Genomic DNA, 20,087 nt, shown 5'->3' with positions numbered 1-20,087 from the left:
CCAGCCTGCACTCAGATGCAACCTGGAAGGGCCAGAAAGGTAATGCCCCTATAGGCAATGTTCAAAAAACAAGAGAAAGGAGAAAAAAAAAAAAAAAAAAGGAGATGCCTAGGTTCCCATTGTTCTAGAAAGTCACCTGCAGAGTTGAGCCATGGGATCCATCGTGATTACCTGCACACTAATACCCTCCACCTTCTCCTCCCTGCTTCAGCACCCGCCCCCCCATTCTCAGTTCTGCCTTCTCTGCACACTAGCTTCAACCTGTGTTAAATCCTGTCCCAAGCACTGCTTTTACAGGAACCCAAACCAAGACATGTGTCTGGTAAAAAAAAAAAATGCTAAGAGAGAATCAGGACAGCCATATCCCCACCGACAATCCTACTTCATCGAGACCTTGAAGAATTGAAAGAAAGTCATTGCTCGCTTCATAAGGAAGTATGGTTTATAGCAAACCAGCTTCAGATGGAGCAGAGAAAGCAATAAAGCTGGCCTTCCCTATATAGAATATTGGAGGCTTAGGTTCAAAGCAGAGGCAATTGATAGAAAATATGGGTCATGCCTAGCAGTCTTCTTAACCCTCATCTTTTGTTTTCATTACCACGCTCTCCCCCCAGGCCACAGATACGTGCTTCCCTGTCTCCTGCTCCGGTGTTCCTTTATAACAACAGATTCAATCTTTAGTTTCAATGAAATATTGATGTGGTCTACTACAAGGGCGGCCAAAACTTTCATACTTTCTTTGAATTATGTGCAGGCCACGGTAGGGCTGCTGTTCCCCCAGGATGACCTCTTATATGCCTCCTCCAGGAAATCAGTTAATGTGCCTTCCAATTTCATGGGGCTGTTACTTTTATTGACATTTATCCTGGAAGCCAAAGAAAGTTACACGATCTCACTAATGACATAGTCACCCCATGAGATTGTGTAGGACATAAATATTCATTAGAACTAAGCCTTGTGTCTTCCTGAAAGTTGACTGGATAAGGTCAGTAAGAATTCATGTTGGAAATGTGTTCATCTGAACCAAATAATGAATCCATTTGTCATAATGATTAACATGGAGAGAGAGCAATTGTAAAGGAAAATATTTTCTTTTTATCGAAGTTTTATTTGCTTACAGTTTTTCTTACCAATCAGCCACTGAATTCATCTGTATGATAATTGCCAGAAATTCAGAAGGAATTTGATACCTTCTCATAATTTATAGACTTTTAAGTTTTTTGATGAACCCTATTTATCACTTGTTAGTCCCATCCTTGAAACATGGTGAAGGGGGATGTTGTGTTTTTATTGAAAATTGTCTACTTTTCCAAAGATTCTAAAAAATCATTTTTACAGTCTTTAACAGTGTTTTATGAGGGAGAAAGGTGATACCAAAATGCCATGTTGAGAACACTTCAGCAGCGTTACAAAATCTAATTAATAAACCAATGTTGAAACTGTATGCTTTTTAACAAAAGAAATGTCTTTCTACTTGAGTCATTTATACATTTCTGCTGTGACATTTTTAAAGTTTTTAAAGTCTAAAGGTTTTAAAGTTTCTTAAATATCTCTAGCCACATGCTTAAATAGCTCGCTCACTGTCATGCACATTCTCTCTCTTGCTTTCTATCTCCCTGAAAAAGCAAAATATGCATCTGACAATAATCAACACTATATCATGCCATTTCGAAATGATCCTATATTTTTGCTATGAAGTGCATATCTATTATTCATAACCAGTTTTGAGACTCTGAAATATGTGCTAAAGCTTTTTGAGCCAAGCTTAACCCTGTTTCAAGAAAAAATATGCACTCGGGAGAAGTAAATATGTTCAGCTGATTTTTAAGAGGGCTATGATTTCCAAGCTTAGAATATATAGAATCAAGACTTAATGTTATCATATGCAGAATCAAATGGAGATTGTGGAGAGAAACAGGAAGGCTTCCTAAATGATGGATATTCATTATCTATATTATGATCCCAAGATTCTCCTTTTTCTCTACATTACAGCATTTGAATTCCGCCATCCCTCAAGGGAATTCTTCCCTCTGAAATATGTGACTAATTGTCTGGAAGTGAACAGACAAGTCTGATTTCAACCTCTATTTACCTTAAACTGTATCCATTACCTATTGTTCAAACGCTGCCACAACTATTGGAAGATAGAAACCTGAATTTGTAATGTCATAAAAATCTGTTACTTTTTCCGCACTGGATAGTATACATGATGGATATTAACATGTTAATATGGATATTAATTATCCCATCCCACGTGATGTCCATGACACTCTAAAAGTTGTTTTTCTCCCATCTGATTCAACGAATTAGTGAAATATTCTTAGATGACAGTGTAGACACCACCAATGCACCAGGGAATGTTGCCCTTTTTCCAAGTCATTACTGATCTGCCGTCTGCTCAGTGTTACATGTACAGCACAGCCACGATTAGACTGGCTCCATTTAGCCACCTTACAGCTAAATTACACACTGGAACTAGCAGAGGACATAAAATTATGCAGGTCACTGCATTCGGGGGAGAGAGGGGCACCAAGGGAGGGTAGTATGTGGAATTCCTAGGAAGACTCACTTCAAGGAGTAATAACAAAAAATTTGATTTTTTTAAACCAATGAAGAATTTGCAGTCTATGAAGGAAAAAGGAGATGGTCTCCACAAAACAGAATAAGGATTACCCCCTTCCTATTTGTGGAGCTGAGAAAGAGGATCCTCTTGACCAGTGCTATGCTGGAACCAGGTTGGACTTGCTCAGCGAAGTCAACCGTGTGCCTCTCTTCCCAACTCTATGTTCAGTATCATCACACTGGTAGCTGCAAATTAGCATGGTGGGAGTAGAGTAGTCCCCCGAACCTGGGGGATATGTTCTGAGACCCCTCAGTGGATGCCTGAAGCCACAGATAGCACAGAACCCTACACACGCTAAATCCTTCCCTATGTAGATGCACCTATGATAAAGTTCAGTTCATAAATCAGGTGTAACAAGAGATTAACAACAATAAATCATAATGAAATGCAGCCATTACAATGATATACTGAGATAAAAGTTACGTGAATGTGGTCTCTCTTTCAAAATATCTTATACTGTACTCACCCTTCTTGTGATGATATGAGATGAAAAAAGGCCTACGTGATGCGATGAAGCAAGGTGAGTGACGTAGGTACTGTGACTATTGACTTTCTGCCAATTTGTCAGAAGGAGGATCATCTGCTTTCAGATAGCGATTGACCTCTGGTATTTGAAACTGTAGAAAGCAAAACTGTGGGTAAGGGGAGACTATTGTATTTCTACCACGGAAATTGCAAAATGCTACACATCAAGGCATTATCTCCAGGGAGCTGGTTGTTACACACTTACCAGCACACCTTTGCTTTCATTCAAGGGTTTAGTTGATGAGTTAACTACCTGGCAAGTGTTGGCAGGATGCCCTGGCACAGGTGTTCGAGATACGGTTGTCTGGCACCTGATAGCTTTCAAGTAGCTTTCACATGGACTACTTATCCATGATGAGGCAGTCATCAAGTAAAAGCACTAAGTCCACCATTATTTTACCCATTCAGAAATTTTATTATGTTTATCAGAACACAACCTCTTTGAGTTCGGTTACTTATGTTTAAAAATGGCAAAGCAGCCATTTGAAATGTATGGTGTCAACAAAATTTGATCCTTTCCCCTGAATTTACAGATAACCATTTGTTTTGGCAAAATATAGACCAGGGTAGAACGTATCTGCTCACACTCGTGGATGAAGTTTTTTATCGTTAAAGGATGTGCATTGCTTTTCTCTTACGAATCCGATATGCTTGTGAGTGGTAATTGTAGGTGGCAGATTTAATGAACTCAAATGCATTTGAGAAGGTTTGAGAAATGCCCATACATAGTCATACATAGACTGTCTAAAGAACATCATTAGATAACTTCAGCATTCACCGGTGCAAACATCCACCCAGTTCACTCCAGGTGTGACCTACAGAAACAGGAAACATTTGTCCAGAGCAACACTCATGGAACATGATCTAACTTTTATAATTATGAGGAAAAATAAACAGATTTAAAAAGAAATACACTGTTATAACTGTAATAACAGTTTTGGTTCACTGCCAAAGTGAGGGAAGGTACACATACCCCCTGCCCACCCTACCACACGGCCTCCCCCACCCCCATCAACATCCCCCACCAGAGTGGTACATTTGTGACCTTACATGGACACACCATTATCACCTGGGGTCCATAGCTTACATTAGGATTCACTCTGGGGGTTGTACATTCTTTGGGTTTGGACAAATGATATAATGACATGCATCCACCATTACAGTATCATATAGAAGAGTGTCACTGAACTCAAAATCCTCTGTGCTTCACCTACTCATACCCCCTGACCCCTGGCAAACACTAATCTCTTTACTGACCCTGTAGTTTTGCCTTCTCCAGAGTGTCATACAGTAAGTAGCTTTCTTAGGCTTCTTCTTTCATTTGGTAATAACCACTTAAGGTTCTTTCATGTCTGTTCATGGTTTGCTAGCTCATTTCTTTTCCATGCTGAGTAACATTCCATTATCTGGATGTACCACAGCTTATTTATCCCTTCACGTGTTGAAGGATATATTGGTTGCTACCAAGTTCTGACAATTATGAATAAAGCTGGTATAAATACCCACGTGTTGGTTTTGGGGTGACATAAATTTTCAACTTATTAATATATTTTAAATCAGAGATGGAGCACCTGGGTAGCTCAGTGGGTTTAGTGTCTGACTCTTGATTTTGTCTCAGGTCGTGATCTCACAGTTCCGTGAGTTCAAGCCCTGCATCAGGCTCTGCACTGACATTGCAGAGCCTGCTTGGGATTCTCGCTTTCTTTCTCTACCCCTCCCCGCTCAAAATAAATCTCTGATTTTTTAAAACTGGAGATATTTGGCAACTATACCCTGCTGAGCACGTTATGTGCCATATAAAAGATTCTCCTTGAATATATTTGATCCAGATTGTGCAAATACACTCTGAAGAGTTCTATATGTGACACTATTGCTGCACAGAACTCTGATCTTGAAAATTTTATTCCCCATATTCAGTCTTTGTATCAATTCTTAGAAAATACCAAACTCTTTGCTGTCAGAGAGACCTGGAATTTGCCATTTCCTCTGCCTGGAACACTATTCCCTTGACTCTTCCCAGAACTTCAGCCCTTGACTTCTATGTCTCAGCCTTAATGTCTCATTTCTAGCAGAACCTGCCCAGGCAGCTCTAGGAGGTGGTCTGCCCTCACATACTCTGTTATTATTGATCACTCTGCCCTATTTTCCTCATAGCATTCAATTGGACTTAACAAAAAAAGGAATAAACTACACACTTTTTAAAAATAGAGATTTAAAATTTGCCCAAAGACTTATTTCTAATGAGGCTTGAGCTAACAAACCACAAAAGCAACTAGTCCAAGATCAATACACTGGTGTCCTATGGGTGATGTTCATCCTGTATACATGAGGACAACTGTAAAGTTCATTAAAGTATTGAGATCTGTTTCTACTGGTTAGTAAACAACTTCTGTCCTTAGCCCCACCCTCTCACACACCTACCACCCTGGGTGCTCCACCTTGCCAGGGACCCCTTTGGCTCTCCCTATGATCCTGCAACTACAGAGTTAATGCCCACAGTCTCAGCAACCTTGAACCATACTTAAAGGACACTGTTCATTTTATTGATGGGTTCCGGTACCTTTCAACTCCCCAGAGTCTCTCCTCCTGGGCTCCATCGTTGATTTCCTCTCTTCAGGGCTACCAAAGGCCATCCTTTGACCCAGCCACACCTCTAACTCACTCGTAAGACACTTCTGCAAAATACCTCAGGCTGGAAACACACAAGTTTGCTTATCAGCCCTTTCCAGTGACAAATACCAATCCCCCCATCAACAGGACAGCCCTCCTCCCGTGTAATCTTCTAAACTTTGCAGCACATTAAAATCAGCTGGGCAGCTTTTATTAATTCCAATACCCAAGCCACACCCCAGATGGATTGATTCAGAATGTTTGAGGACTAGAGTCAGCCATGGGTATTTTTGTTTCTTCATTTCAAGTTTTTATTTAAATTCTAGTTGGTTAACATACAGTGTCATATTCGTTTCATGAGTAGAATTTAATGATTTAATTTACATGTAACACCCAGTGCTCATCACAACAGGTGTTTTCCTCAATACCCATCACCCATTTACCCATCCCCCACCCACCTCCCTTCCACCAACCTTTAGCTTGTTTTAATAGTTAAGAGTCTCTTATGGTTCCCCTCCCTCTCTTTTTTTCCCTTCCCCTATGTTCATCTGTTTTGTTCCTTAAATTCCACCTTTGAGTGAAATCACATGGTATTTCTTTCTCTGAGTCATGGGTATTTTTTAAAGATCTACAGGTGGGGCACCTGGGCGGCTCAGTCGTTTAAGCGTCCGACTTCAGCTCAGGTCACGATCTTGCTGTCCGTGAGTTCAAGCCCCACATCAGCACTGTGCTGACAGCCCAGAGCCTGTTTCAGAGTCTGTGTCTCCTCTCTCTGACCCTCCCCCATTCATGCTCTGCCTCTCCCTGTCCCAAAAATAAATAAACATTAAAAAGAATTAAAAAAAAAAGATCTACAGGTAATTTCACTCTTCGGGCACATCAAATATGCCTTCTTAACCCAATTAACCTTTAAATCAGTTCATCTGTTTCTACATACTTGATGGTTCACTCATGCTTTTTCACTTCCTTACGCTTTGCAGATATTGTCTTCACAAATCTAAGGTTTATGGCAGCCCTGCATCAAGCAAGTCTCTCAGTGCCATTTTTCCAATAGCATTGACTCAGATTCTTTTTTGGTAATTCTCACAATATTTCAGACGTTTTCATTATTATTGTATTTGTTATGGTGATCTGTGATCTGGGGCCTGTGATGTTACTATTGTAATTGTTTTGGGGTGTCATGAGTAGTGCCCATGTAAGACAGTGAATTTAATTGATGAATGTTGCATGTGTTCTGACTGCCCCACCAATTGGCCTGTCCCCTTCCCCTGTCTCTCCTCTCCTCGGGCCTCCCTATTCCCTGACACACAACAATATTGAAATTAGGCTGATGGATAGCACTATGACCTCTAGATGTTCAAGTGAAACAAAGAGCTGCATGTCTCTCACTTAATGTTTTTTCTTTGTTTTAATATGAAATTTGTCAAATTGGTTTCCATACAACACCCAGTGCTCATCTCAATCACTTTAAATCAAAAGCTAAGAATGATTAAGCTTAGCAAGAAAGTCATGTCAAAGGCTGAGATAGGCTGAAAGCTAGACAGTGCCAGTCAGCCAAGCTGTGAATGCAAAGGAAAAATTCTTAAAGGAAATTAAAAGCACTACTCCAGTGAACACATGAATGATAAGATAGTGAAACAGACTTACTGCCAACATGGAGAAAGTTTGAGTAGTCTGTATAGCAAATCAGCCACAACTTTCCATTAAACTAAAGTCTGTTCCAGAGCATGGCCCAAATTCTCTTCAATTCTTTGAAGTCTGAGAGAGGTGAGGAAGAAAACGTTTTGAAGCTAGCAGAGGTGGGTTCAAGAGGCTCAAGGAGAGAAGCTGTCTCTACAATATAAAATGCATTGTGAAGCATTAGGCGCTGACATAGAAACTGCAGCAAGTTATCCAGGAGATCTAGCTAAGACAATGAATGAAGGTGGCTGCACTAGACAACAGGTTTCCACTGTAGACAAAACAGCCTTCTATTAGAAGATGTCATTTAGGACTTTCATAGCTAGAGAGGAGAAGTCAACGCCTGGCTTCAAAACTGTAAAGGACAGGCTGACTCTCTTGTTAGGGGCTAAGGCAGCTGATGACTTGAAGTTGAAGCCAATGTGCATTTATCGCTCTGAAAATCCTAGGGCCCTTAAGAAGTATGCAGCATCTACTCTGCTGTGCTCTGTAAATGGAACAACAAAGCCTGTTTACTAAATTTTAAGGCTACTGATGAGAAATAGTGCTCAGGAAAAAATTTTTTTTTTTTTCCTTTCAAACTATGAGTCTTCACTGATAGTCACCCAAAGGTTCTAATGTACGTGATTTATGTTGTTTTCATGCCGACTAATACAGCATCCAATTTACAGCCCATGGATCCAGAAGTCATTTATGCTTGTAAGTTCTATGATTTAGGAAATACATTTTGTAATGCTATAGCTGCCATAGATAGTTATTCCTCTGATGGATCTGGGCAAAGTAAATTAAAAACCTTCTGGAAAGAATTCACCATTCTAGAGACCATTAAGAGCATCCATAATTTATGGGAAGGGGGCAAAGTATCAACATGAACAGGAGTTTGGAAGAAGTTGATTCCAACCCTCATGGATGATTTTGAAAAATTTAAGACTTCTGTGAGGATGTGGCAGAAATAGCAAGAGAACTGGAATTATAAGTGAAGCCCGAAGATGGGCCTGAACTCTAAAAGTGATAAATATAGAAGCACTGTTACCGGTTTATTATTTTGAAATACATAAAGGGATAGATATAAGACATTAAGGAAAGGACTTCGTTGATAGAAAGGAATATGGCAGGCAGTGTCTCTCTTTCCTTATAAGTCTTGTAATACTCTATTAGATCATATGAATTATCAATTGCTTGATACTTTTCTCATTAAAAGAATTACATTGTTTTTTAATATATGCTTGTCATGTAAATTTTGGCTACTAACCAAAGTTTCCCAGTTTTGGTTATCCTCAGAAATGCCTAATACTAAAGTTTTGGATGTCCTAGAAAGTTAAAGATCAAATCATTGAGCGTAGTAATGGGCTACTAAGAGGTAGCAAAGAAATAACTTTGCCGAAAAGTATCTCACACTCATGTTCATCTACTTAAATATAATTGTACTTTCTTAAATGAAGACTGAAATGAGGTACCTAATAAGTATAAATGTATTGATGAGGGAAAGAGAACAAAATGTTTGAAATGGCAATTCTGGCAAAGATTCAAAATGATACCTCCAAGAGTGCCTGACAAAAGAAACTATCGATTGGCTTCTCCTGGGGGTGGTCAATGAATATGGTATGGATAACTGAATAACAGGATGTGAGTCAAAATTTGAATTTGAGGCTCAGCCTTCACAGATGTAAATTATTAAGATCTTGTTTTAGAACAGTGGCCGTGATGAGGTTCAAAGACAAATAATATCTAACACTTGTCTAGCACCTACTATGTACCACAGGATGTTGTAAATTATTAACGCATTTAGTCTTCACAACAAATACATGTGGTAGACATGGTTATTATTGGCATTTTACAGCCAAGAAAACTAAGGACCTGAAAGTTTAAGTAACTTTGCCCAAATCACATAACCAGTAAGGGAAAGAGCTGGGGAAGGAAAGGGGTAGTCTAGCACTAATGTCTGTGCTCATAATACTTCAATTACACTGGCTCTTGAATAACCAGAGCTTTACCATTCAAGGTTTATGGTTTACAGGGAAATAAAAAGAGAAATGCCTCCACCACCCAACAATCACCACACAAAAGAGCAATCCATGGTACTTAGGTGGGAGACAGAGGACAGAAAAAGAAAATGTTCAATAGAAGCAGAATATCAGAAAGAGTTATGACTCTCAGGTAGTCCACGGAAGGAAATTCAGATAAATACTCTAAGAATACAAATCTCTGGATTTGGGGCAAATATAGAGCTTAGACAAGGAACAGACTAATAGAGGGCGGCTAAATACAGAAATCCAAGTAAAAATATGATAATTCACACATGTTCTAAATTGAAGAAAGCTACAGTCTCTATGTGCTTTGTAACTGCCAACCACGCTTGTTTACAAAATAGGCCATACAGTGATAATTTCTCATAACCAGTAAAAAAAGGAATGCCTTTACGAAACCTGATCTAGGAATATTTTATTGACTTGATAATGTGTTAGAACTGTGGGTTAGGGGTATCAGAAGAAAGTTATTCTACTGAAAAACTTGCAAATATAAGCACAAGTGATGTTTTAACATAGTGGAAATTTGGGCTACACAATAGTTGTAATTCACTTCTGCCAGTGTGAACTGACTTGATTACCAGTGTTAAAGTGGTAATCCATCATTTTTTAAATAAATAAAAAGACAGTTATTAACAGTAATTTTGAACATTTTTCCCTACTTTATCTTTTACCAAAGCATCCCCATAAGTAAACCAAATAATACATGTTTTAAATTTTTTTCTTCCCCTACACTTACTCTTGATGCTAACAGAGAAATAGTTGAGGGATTGATGGTTTGGGGGAAAGGATGGCAGTTACCACTGTGCCTATTAAATGGCAGACACATTACAATCCTCACACATATCCCTGGGGCGTCAACATTAGGATCTCTGTTTTATCATGATCAAGAGGTATAGCCAACTTGAGTTAAATCAGCATAGGGTCACCACCCAGTCTGGCATAAGAAATGGCTAAAGGTCTTCCAGGAAGTGGTTCCATTCAGTTGTTCTGGAGATTATACTGTGCTAGAAGTCTCTGTGATTTATGATACGTGAGTGCCTTCTGTGCGAACCCTGCAAATTCAGAAGGGAAACAAATTTCTTCCCTCTCCCGTTGAAGCCTGCATCCTTCAGATTCTCAGCCTGTGATTAGATTTGGGGAGCAGAGTCCAGTACTTGGGGAGAGAGTACTATTAGGAGCAGGGAGGCTGAACTTCAGAGACCAGCTTTAGACCCAGCAGATGAATCACTATACACATTCAGTAAAAAAAGAAAAATGATTTCTGAGCCTGACTGTGCTTTCATCCCCTTCTTCCTCAGGTAGAGGAAAGGTAAATCCTGGATCCCACACACCAAGGGTTTTTCCTAGCACATCAAGCTTATGCCACAAAGAGTCTATTTATAAAAGTCAGGTCTAAGTTCCCAGCCCTTATTTTCCTTCTATGGCACCTCATTTGTACCATGTTGTGTTTTAATTTTATGTTGACAAGTAAATTTGCATTTCCCTTACCAGACAATAAATAAAGGTATGAACCAAGTCCCATTTTCTGTATTCCCAGCATTTGGTACAATGTCTGATAAAGAGTGAGAGCTCATTATGTGTTTGGGGAATGAGTGAATGAATATTGCCAGCTTTGGTAAAAATGAGCTGCAAATTTTGGAAGATTCAGACTTCAAATCATAAGACCTCAGAACTATACTTGCGCACGTTAGAGGAGACAAGGTGACTGATAAATATTTTCAACACTTATTACACTAGACCCATACCAAGAGGAAAACAGTCTCAGTTACTTCAGTCTACATGTAGAATGGTCTAGGATAATGGTGAAGGCCATGAAATGAATGTTTGTGTCTCCTCAAAATTCATATGTTGAAATTCCTAGCCCCCTGTGTGATGGTTTTAAGAGGTAGGGCCTTTGGTAGGTAATTATTTCATGAAGATCCAGCCCTCATGAATGTGATTAGTGCCCTCATAAAGGGGCTCCAAACCACTCTCTCCCTCTTCTGAACAATGAGATGTTGGCAGTCTGCAAGTCAAAAATGGGATCTCACCAGAACCTAATCGTGTAATATCCTAATCTTGGACTTACAGCCTCCAGAACTGAGAGAAATAAATTTCTGTTGTGTATAAGCCACCCAGTCTATGGTACTTTGTTATAGCATCCTTAATTGACTATGACAATGATCGATAACAATACCCGTACCTTTGACCTAATACTTATATCTGTACCTATCTACATCTGTATTATCATCTATATCAATACAGATATAGATATCAGCATATATCAATGTAGACAGAGATACAAATATATACTAATATAGACATATAGAGGTAGAGATAGAGATAGAGATTGGCATGAGGACCATTAAAAAACATAAGTATTTTATGTACCACATTTTTTACCTGTAATTATTTGCATTCTACAAAATACTATGACCCCAAAGTAAATCAGTAATGTATCATACATTTTTTGCTGGTAACCTGAATACTGTGATTGCTCAAATATTGATTGTGGAATATTTATTAAATAATAAAAATTAAAAATATATAAAACTAAAAATGATAAATATGGACTATTTGTTAAACCATGATAGTTTTTCTTCTTTTGCAGGATGATTGATTATTCACAAATGGTTTTAAACCACCTGTCAATAGAAATAGCTATCATTACAAATTAGCCAAAATTACAGAAACCCATTATGTTAAAAACAATAATTCACATGTACAACAACAAACCACCCCCAAATAACCTTTTGACCTACTTTCTAACTTTTCTCAAGGTGTGGCACCGAACTCTCATAAGGTAAGATGTTCGTTCCATTTTTTAGCTGTTTTAGGCACAAAATAAGAGTGAGTCACCTGAATTTCTAAATATGTTAAGATGAAAGGTGAGTGGCAAATTTTGCAATTATATTTTTAAAGGTGAGTAAATACATTTTGCTTCTTGGAAAGTTTTCCATTCTGTGTATGTACATTGTGAACCACATATTAAGTGTTTATAATGGAGAAGTTTCAAGGTCAAAACTACATATTAAAACAAAAGGGAGATGGATTAGGCAGTACACTTGGACACTGGAAAATGATGAAATAGCTGGGAAGTGCCTTTGAAACCCTCCTATGGCCCATCTCCAGCTCCTGGAGCCTCCTGCTCCCCACTCTGCAAATGTCCACGGTGCTCTCCAGCTCCCCAGTTCAATTCCATGCACAGTGTCCAGTGACCCCACGTGCCTAGCCCACTCTGAATCTCATTTCAGATTGAACAATAAGACCACTCCTCGAGTTTACAACTTCTCAAATGTGCCCAAAGATGCTGATATATTGATGGCTAGAAAACGGTATCAAGTTTCTCATTGGCATTCTTCTATTCAATAAGATAAACCATTATATTCTACAAAATGATGTCTAATTTTTAAAATATCCATTTTTCCCTACAGGACTCAGTATAGCTATTTTTATCTCGAATGGAAAAAAATGTGGCCCATAAAAACATTCACATTTTTTTTTTTAATTTTTAACGCTTATTTATTTTTGAGAGACAGAGACAGAGTGCGAGCAGGGGAGGGACAGAGAGAGAGAGAGACACAGAATCTGAAACAGACTCCAGGCTCTGAGATGTCAGCACAGAGCCTGACACAGGGTTCAAACCCACAACCCGTGAGACCATGACCTGAACCGAAATCAAGAGTCAGCCGCTCAACAGACTGAGCCATTCAGGTGTCCCAAAATGTTCACATTTTTTAATTGGCTTTCATTCAAATATAGATACAGATGAAGGTACAGAAGCAGACAGGTACAGGAATGGGTATATACGCATAGGCCTGGGTATAGGTATGGGCATGGACATAAGTACGGGTATAGATATAGCCATGGCCAAAGGCATGGGCTCTGGCATGGGCATAGGCATGCACATAGGTCTAGGCATGAATATAGGCATAGGCATGGGCATGGGCATAGGAATGTATATAGGCACAGGCATAGACAATGGTATAGGCATAAGCAAAAGCATAGGCATGGGCACAGGCATATGCACAAACATGGACATAGGCGTACGCATGAGTACGGGCATAGACATGGGTATAGGCATAAGCATAGGCTTGGGAATGGGTAGTAGGCATAGGCATAGGCATGAGTATAGGCATGGGAATAGCCATGGGCATATATGTAGGTCACTAGTACTCTACACTATTTTATTTTATTTTTTTCAATATATGAAGTTTATTGTCAAACTGGTTTCCATACAACACCCAGTGCTTATCCCAAAAGGTGTCCTCCTCAATACCCATCACCCACCCTCCCCTCCCTCCCACCCCTCATCAACCCTCAGTTTGTTCTCAGGTTTTAAGAGTCTCTTATGCTTTGGCTCTCTCCCGCTCTAACCTCATTTTTTTTTTCCCTTCCCCTCCCCCATGGGTTTCTGTTAAGTTTCTCAGGATCCACATAAGGGTTAAACCATATGGTATCTGTCTTTCTCTGCCTGACTTATTTCACTTAGCATAATATCCTCCAGTTCCATCCACGTTGCTACAAAGGGCCATATTTCATTCTTTCTCATTGCCACGTAGTACTCCATTGTGTATATAAACCACAATTTCTTTATCCATTCATCAGTTGATGGACATTTAGGCTCTTTCCATAATTTGGCTATTGTTGAGAGTGCTGCTATAAACATTGGGGTCCAAGTGCCCCTATTCATCAGCACTCCTGTATCCCTTGGGTAAATTCCTAGCAGTGCTATTGCTGGGTCATAGGGTAGATCTGTTTTTAATTTTTTGAGGAACCTCCACACTGTTTTCCAGAGTGGCTGCACCAGTTTGCATTCCCACCAACAGTGCAAGAGGGTTCCCGTTTCTCCACATCCTCTCCAGCATCTATAGTCTCCTGATTTGTTCATTTTGGCCACTCTGACTGGCGTGAGGTGATATATGAGTGTGGTTTTGATTTGTATTTCCCTGATAAGGAGCGACGTTGAGCATCTTTTCATGACACTATTTTATATAAGGACTTCTCTTCTCCTCTCTATTCTCTTCTCAATTAAACCTCTCCTTTTCCTGGGTATCTGCTGTCAGCTAGTAGTATCAGAAAATGCTGTCAGAGATGTTCATTCTAAAAGCAACTTTAGTGAGAAATGGATATTTGATTTTGAAACAGCAAGACAAAATAAAGTCAGTCCCTTAGATTGATAGGTAGTGGGGAGCAGATACAGTAATGGGGCAGGTATCTTGCTGTTTAAATCAAACCTCACGATGTAAGTGGGAGCATTGGTGTATTACATAAATCCTCAACCAAGGGCCAAAATTACATCATTCTTAGCTGTCTATTCATTAAGAGCAAGGCCAGACCCCTAGATTTTAAAAGATTGAAAATGATAGGACATTAATAACCACACCTTAGGGAGAAAACATTATTCCTGAATATCAAATACATCAAGTCACCCACTAGCTTAGACAGGAGATTGCATTTGCAAAAAAAAAAAATGTAGTTGGAATTGAGATTTTCATTTTGTACCTCTTTGTGAAAATGCAGATGGATTAACATTCATGGTCACTGAGTCCCGTTTCCATAGATATAGTTTGAGTTGTACCAACCAGGGACAGATTGTGTATTTTATTACTTTGTTTAAAATATCACTCAAACATTTTAAAAATATCCCAGCACTACAGAACATCCCATAAGAACATAATGACAATATTTCCTCTACTTTAAACCATTTTAAGGTCCCTGTGGCATTAAAAAAAAAAATGTGTACCTAGATTGTGATGCTGAAAGTCTATTAGTTGAGCTCAGCATGCTGGCCTGGCCTCCAGGGAACTCCTTAAAAAGCCAAATTTAAATTAATGTGTAATCCCATTAGCATCCAGGGAAGAGTTAACCAGGTAACCAGACGTTTCATTTACTACAATTCTAAAGAGCCTTGGAAAAGATAGGGAGAATAAATGTTTTTGTCTGAGCTCCTGAAAAAAGATACTGTTTTATTTGGTTTTACAATAGAGGATTATAGCTGAGAAGAAATTCAGTGGTCAGATAAATATGAAATTTCTGTTTTTCTTCCCTTCTGACTAGTAAATTTCTAGGGATGATGTTTTTATATTATTGTACTTCTCAGAACACAGAGTTTTGAATACTAAATACTTAATATATTATTGCAAATGTAATGGCATATATAAGTTGTTGATCTTTTATTTGGAATCTAGCACTGAGTGAATCTTAAATAATGACAGTGGTGCGCCTTTAACCCATATTGAATATGCATGTTATTTGGAGGATGTTTTGAGGCATCCCCAATGGTCTTAAAAAATACATGTACATAGATTATAACCCTGAAAGTTCAGTGTATGAAGATAAGCTCATTTGGTTCAGCTAGTAATTCAATCCAGTGTGCTTTGGATATGTTAGGGAATAATACAGTCAAAACCCTCTGCTCTCGCTCTTACTGGTGATGGGGTCTGAGAAGATGCACAGAAATAGCACCTTGCAAGGAGAAGGAAAAGGAGAAAGAACAGTCTCAGACCTCAGGTGGCCGAAGAAGAAAAAGTGTTTAGTGTCCACCATATCTTTATACTTTCAACAACATTTTCATCTATGGCACCACCCACCTTTCTGGCAAAGAAGCCACCTCCCCATGTGATTGGTAGGATGAAGGTGAAGGCTGGCAAAGGTGAGTCTTCTCCATATGCAGTCATGTGGGCCACCCAGGATATGGCACAGAGGTTCAAGAGGCTGGGCATCACTGCCCTCCACATAGAACCCCAGTACACAGGAGGAAAGAAAATCAAAACCCCTGGGCCTGGATCATAGTCAGCCCTCAGAGACCTTCCCTGTTCAGGGATGAAGATCAAGGAAGACTGAGGATGTCACTCCCAAGCCCTCCAATAGCACCAGCAGGAAGGGGGATGGTCACCCTCTGTGAACAAGACTCCTCAAATTACTGTTTTCTGTAAATAAAGTGACTTCCTGTAGGCTTAAAAAAAATCCAAACCTTTTCTCTCTTATATCTCAGCAGAAGGATACAACCAATAAATAATAGATTTAATAAATGATTGTGTGGCATGTTCGAAAGTTGTAAATACTATGGAACAAAATCAAAAGCAGAACAAAGTAAGGCGATTTGAAATTTTGAATGGTAGGAGTATGGGCTGTTGTCAACTTGAAATATTAAAAGGAGTGGTCAAGGTAAGCCTCACTCATCAAGGTGAAATTTGAGCAAAGATTTGAGGAGTTAAAAAAGTTGGCCAAGCAAGTGGCTAAGGGCAGAATATTCCAGGCTGAGACAACATCCAGAGCAAAGCCTCCAAGGTAAGAGCATATCTCATGTGTTTGGTGAAAAGCAAGGGGATAACTGTGGCTCTGAGTTAATGGCAGCGGAGTAGGGTCATAGAAATGAAGGTTGGAAGGGTCACGGGGGAGCAGGCTAGATCATATAGAGCCTGACAAATGCTCGCATGAGCTTTTGCTTCGCTGAGTTTAGTGAAGAGCCATTGCAGAATTCCAAGCAGAGAAACAATCTACTAGGATGTAGGTTTCTGATGATTCCACTGGCGAATATAGGACAGACTACAGGAAGATGAAGATAAACACGGAGTGACCAATTAGGAGGCCGTTTCCATAATGTCATGACAGCTGATGGTGGCTCAGATTGGGGTGGAAATGGTTGAGAGGTGCTTAAAATTGGCCAAATTCTGAATATAGTTTGAAGTTAGAACAAAAGGACTTCTCAGTGGATTTAAAAAGGGTATGTGTTAGAAAGGAGGATTGACAATGACTCCAAAAGATTTGGCCTAGGCACTTCCAAGAATGAAATGTTCCACAATTCCATGGGTAATTGAGGAAAAGTACATGAAGGAAGTTAGAGGAGGAAGATCAGGAGTTTGGCTTTGGACATTAAGTCTATCTAGGATGAACGCAAATGAATTATTGTATCTGTGAGTCTGGAGCTCATGTGAAAGGTCTAGGCTGGAGGTTATCAGCATGCAGATAGTCTGAAAGCCACCAGCCTGGAGAAAATCAAGAGCTAGTGTGTGGACCAAGGACCAAGCTTGGTCCTCTTAACCATTAAGAGGTCAGAATGAAAAAGAACATCAACAAAGTTGCCTGGGAAGAAGCAACCAGAGAGCTAGGAGAGAAGCCATGTGTGGTGGGTATTCTTAGAATCCAAGTGAGGAAAGTGCATCAAGGAAGAATGATCAACTTTGTTAAAACCTATGATGGGTCAAGTGAAATGAGCTTGGAAAACTGGCCACTAAATCAAGTGACATGGTGCTCATTGGTTAATTAAAATGTTCATTCTGACAATGTTCACTATTTTCTTTATATTGCCATTTTGCCTTATAAGTGAAATTTACCTCCACCCAAGAGCTCTGTCCCTGACCTCAGCAGTTTCTTTCTTTCCTTTTTTTTTTCTAATTGTGCTTCTCTTGTGCACAAGAGAATATTGGCTCTTAAATCTCTTATTTAATTCCCTATATTTGTGTTATATGCTCTCTCTGAATGTGCTTTTTAATGCTCACAATTTTTTAGATTTAATTTTTTCCACATTTTAATATAGATCTATGTTTGAAATTCACCTATGCTTTTATTTCTTAGTCTATCTTGATTTTTGTTACTTTTCCAGATTACCTCATATTTGTGCTTTATTTCAGCTGCTAAATTTAAAAATTATCTAGCAGTAATCAACTTTGATATTTATTTATTCATTTTATTTATTTTAAATTTTATTTACTACTCTTGAGAGAGAGAGCACCCCCATGAGCAGGGGAGGGGCAGAGGAAGGCAAAGACAGAATCCCAACCAGGCTCCAAGCTGTTAGCACAAAGCCCAAAGCTCGGCTCAATCTCCCAAACCCTGAGATCATGACCAGAGCCTAAACCAAAAGTCGGATACTCAACTGACTAGCCCCCCAGGTGCCCCTCAACTTTGATATTTATTAAGCATCATAGACAGCCCCCCAGGTGCCCCTCAACTTTGATATTTATTAAGCATCATAGACAGTGAATTATAACTGTTTCTGACAACAAAAATCTGTCTCTCCCCAGTCACCATCCTGTTAGTTTGACATTCTTCCTCAGGCATTCATTTAGTCTTCCTGAGAAAATAGATAAATTTATGGCTGAATTTTATTTCTAACTCCTTCTCATCAAAGCCTCTACTTTATATGCATTTCCTGCTCCATTCATTTGTGTGGAATGTAATTGCATTCTGATTTTTATTTTTATTTCTGGGACTTATTGTATTTTTATTTACCAGCTCTGACTTTTATTCTAACTGACCTTTGTAATTTCTTATTTATTCAGATTCATATCATCCTGCTGTTGTAGGTACCTTTATGTATAGTGGAATTGCATTCCAATTTAGTCGGTGTTCCCAAACCAATAAATGTCATATCCCACTGTGAAAATAGAACTGATACAAAATGAGTCTGCATTAGAGAATGCAAAAGGTGGCAGGATAGAGGTTATATGTGAATTGAAAGTCAGGAATATTAAAAATAGAGTTAAAAGGGCAATTTTAACTGGAACAGCCAGTGCAAAGCCCTTCTACACATGCAAGTTCAAGGCACTATGTATCTAAGTCGTATTCCTGCAGAGTTCTCCAACCCTTCCCATTTGAATGTGTGTGCAACACACGCAGGTACACTTAAGCATCATGAAACAATGATGAGGCACAGCAGCCTCATCATTAATGGTAAATTAATAGATGGTCCTCTTGCTCTGACCATTTCATACTGATTATGTTTATGTGCACAAACATTTTGACTTTCAATAGACCATTTACTTTAACAAGTTGAATTATCAAGCTGCTCAGGGTAGTCACACTGATTTCAAAAAGTTTTTAAATGTCCTCGAGTGCTTTGCTGAACAAATTGTCTTGGATTGTTTTTATTCCCCACCCCACCCCCAAATAACAACCTATGCGGTATAGTCCATGGTAGTACATATTGTGTTCTAAAATATCAATAAAAGGGAAAATATTTCTCAGAAATTATTAATGCTCCAGAGATCCTTCTAAGGATTTAAAACATCTTAAGAAGTCCCTCTCCTTTTAAGCAAACAAAGCAACAATATTACATTTTGTCTGAATAATGACAAGAAATTCAAAAGTATTCTAACAATAGTAGAAACTTAGAAGAGAGAGCATCTGGCCACTTTGTATGTGGTGACTTTCTGCTAACATCACATTATTTTTTTTTATTATTATTATTTTTAAAAATTTTTTTAATGTTTATTCATTTTTTTTGATAGAGAGAGACAGTGTGAGTGGGTGAGGGGCAGAGATGGAGGGAGACACAGAATCTGAAGCAGGCTCCAGGCTCTGAGCTGTCAGCACAGAGCCCGACGCGGGGCTCGAACTCACGGACCATGAGATCATGACCTGAGCTGAAGTCGGACACTCAACAGACTGAGCCACCCAGAAGCCCCTAACATCACATTCTTGAAGAATTTTCTGGAGGCCCAAAATGATGCCAGATCCCACCAAATAACAATTTAGTTGTGAAATGTTTTCAAGTATTTTCATAAGATGCTCTAATTTCTTCAGGGTTTATAGAATTTTCTCTGTAGTAGCAGGGTAACAAAGTGCTGTGAGCATTAAATCAAGTTCTGAGACATACATTCTGTCCCTCATTCAACTGCTGATTTTCCCTACTG

The 20,087-nt window shown here is 39.0% G+C and overlaps 1 pseudogene; it reads left to right on the top strand.

Annotated features, from left to right (window-relative positions):
• The first annotated feature begins 13,499 nt into the window (after positions 1–13,499).
• LOC121041731 (40S ribosomal protein S14-like) lies at positions 13,500–16,354 on the top strand (annotated as a pseudogene).
• The last annotated feature ends 3,733 nt before the right edge of the window (positions 16,355–20,087 follow it).

Source organism: Herpailurus yagouaroundi, unplaced genomic scaffold, assembly GCF_014898765.1.
Source record: "Herpailurus yagouaroundi ecotype Mexico unplaced genomic scaffold, PumYag 28, whole genome shotgun sequence".
NCBI lineage: Eukaryota > Metazoa > Chordata > Mammalia > Carnivora > Felidae > Herpailurus > Herpailurus yagouaroundi.
This window is presented reverse-complemented; position numbering and strand designations above follow the sequence as displayed.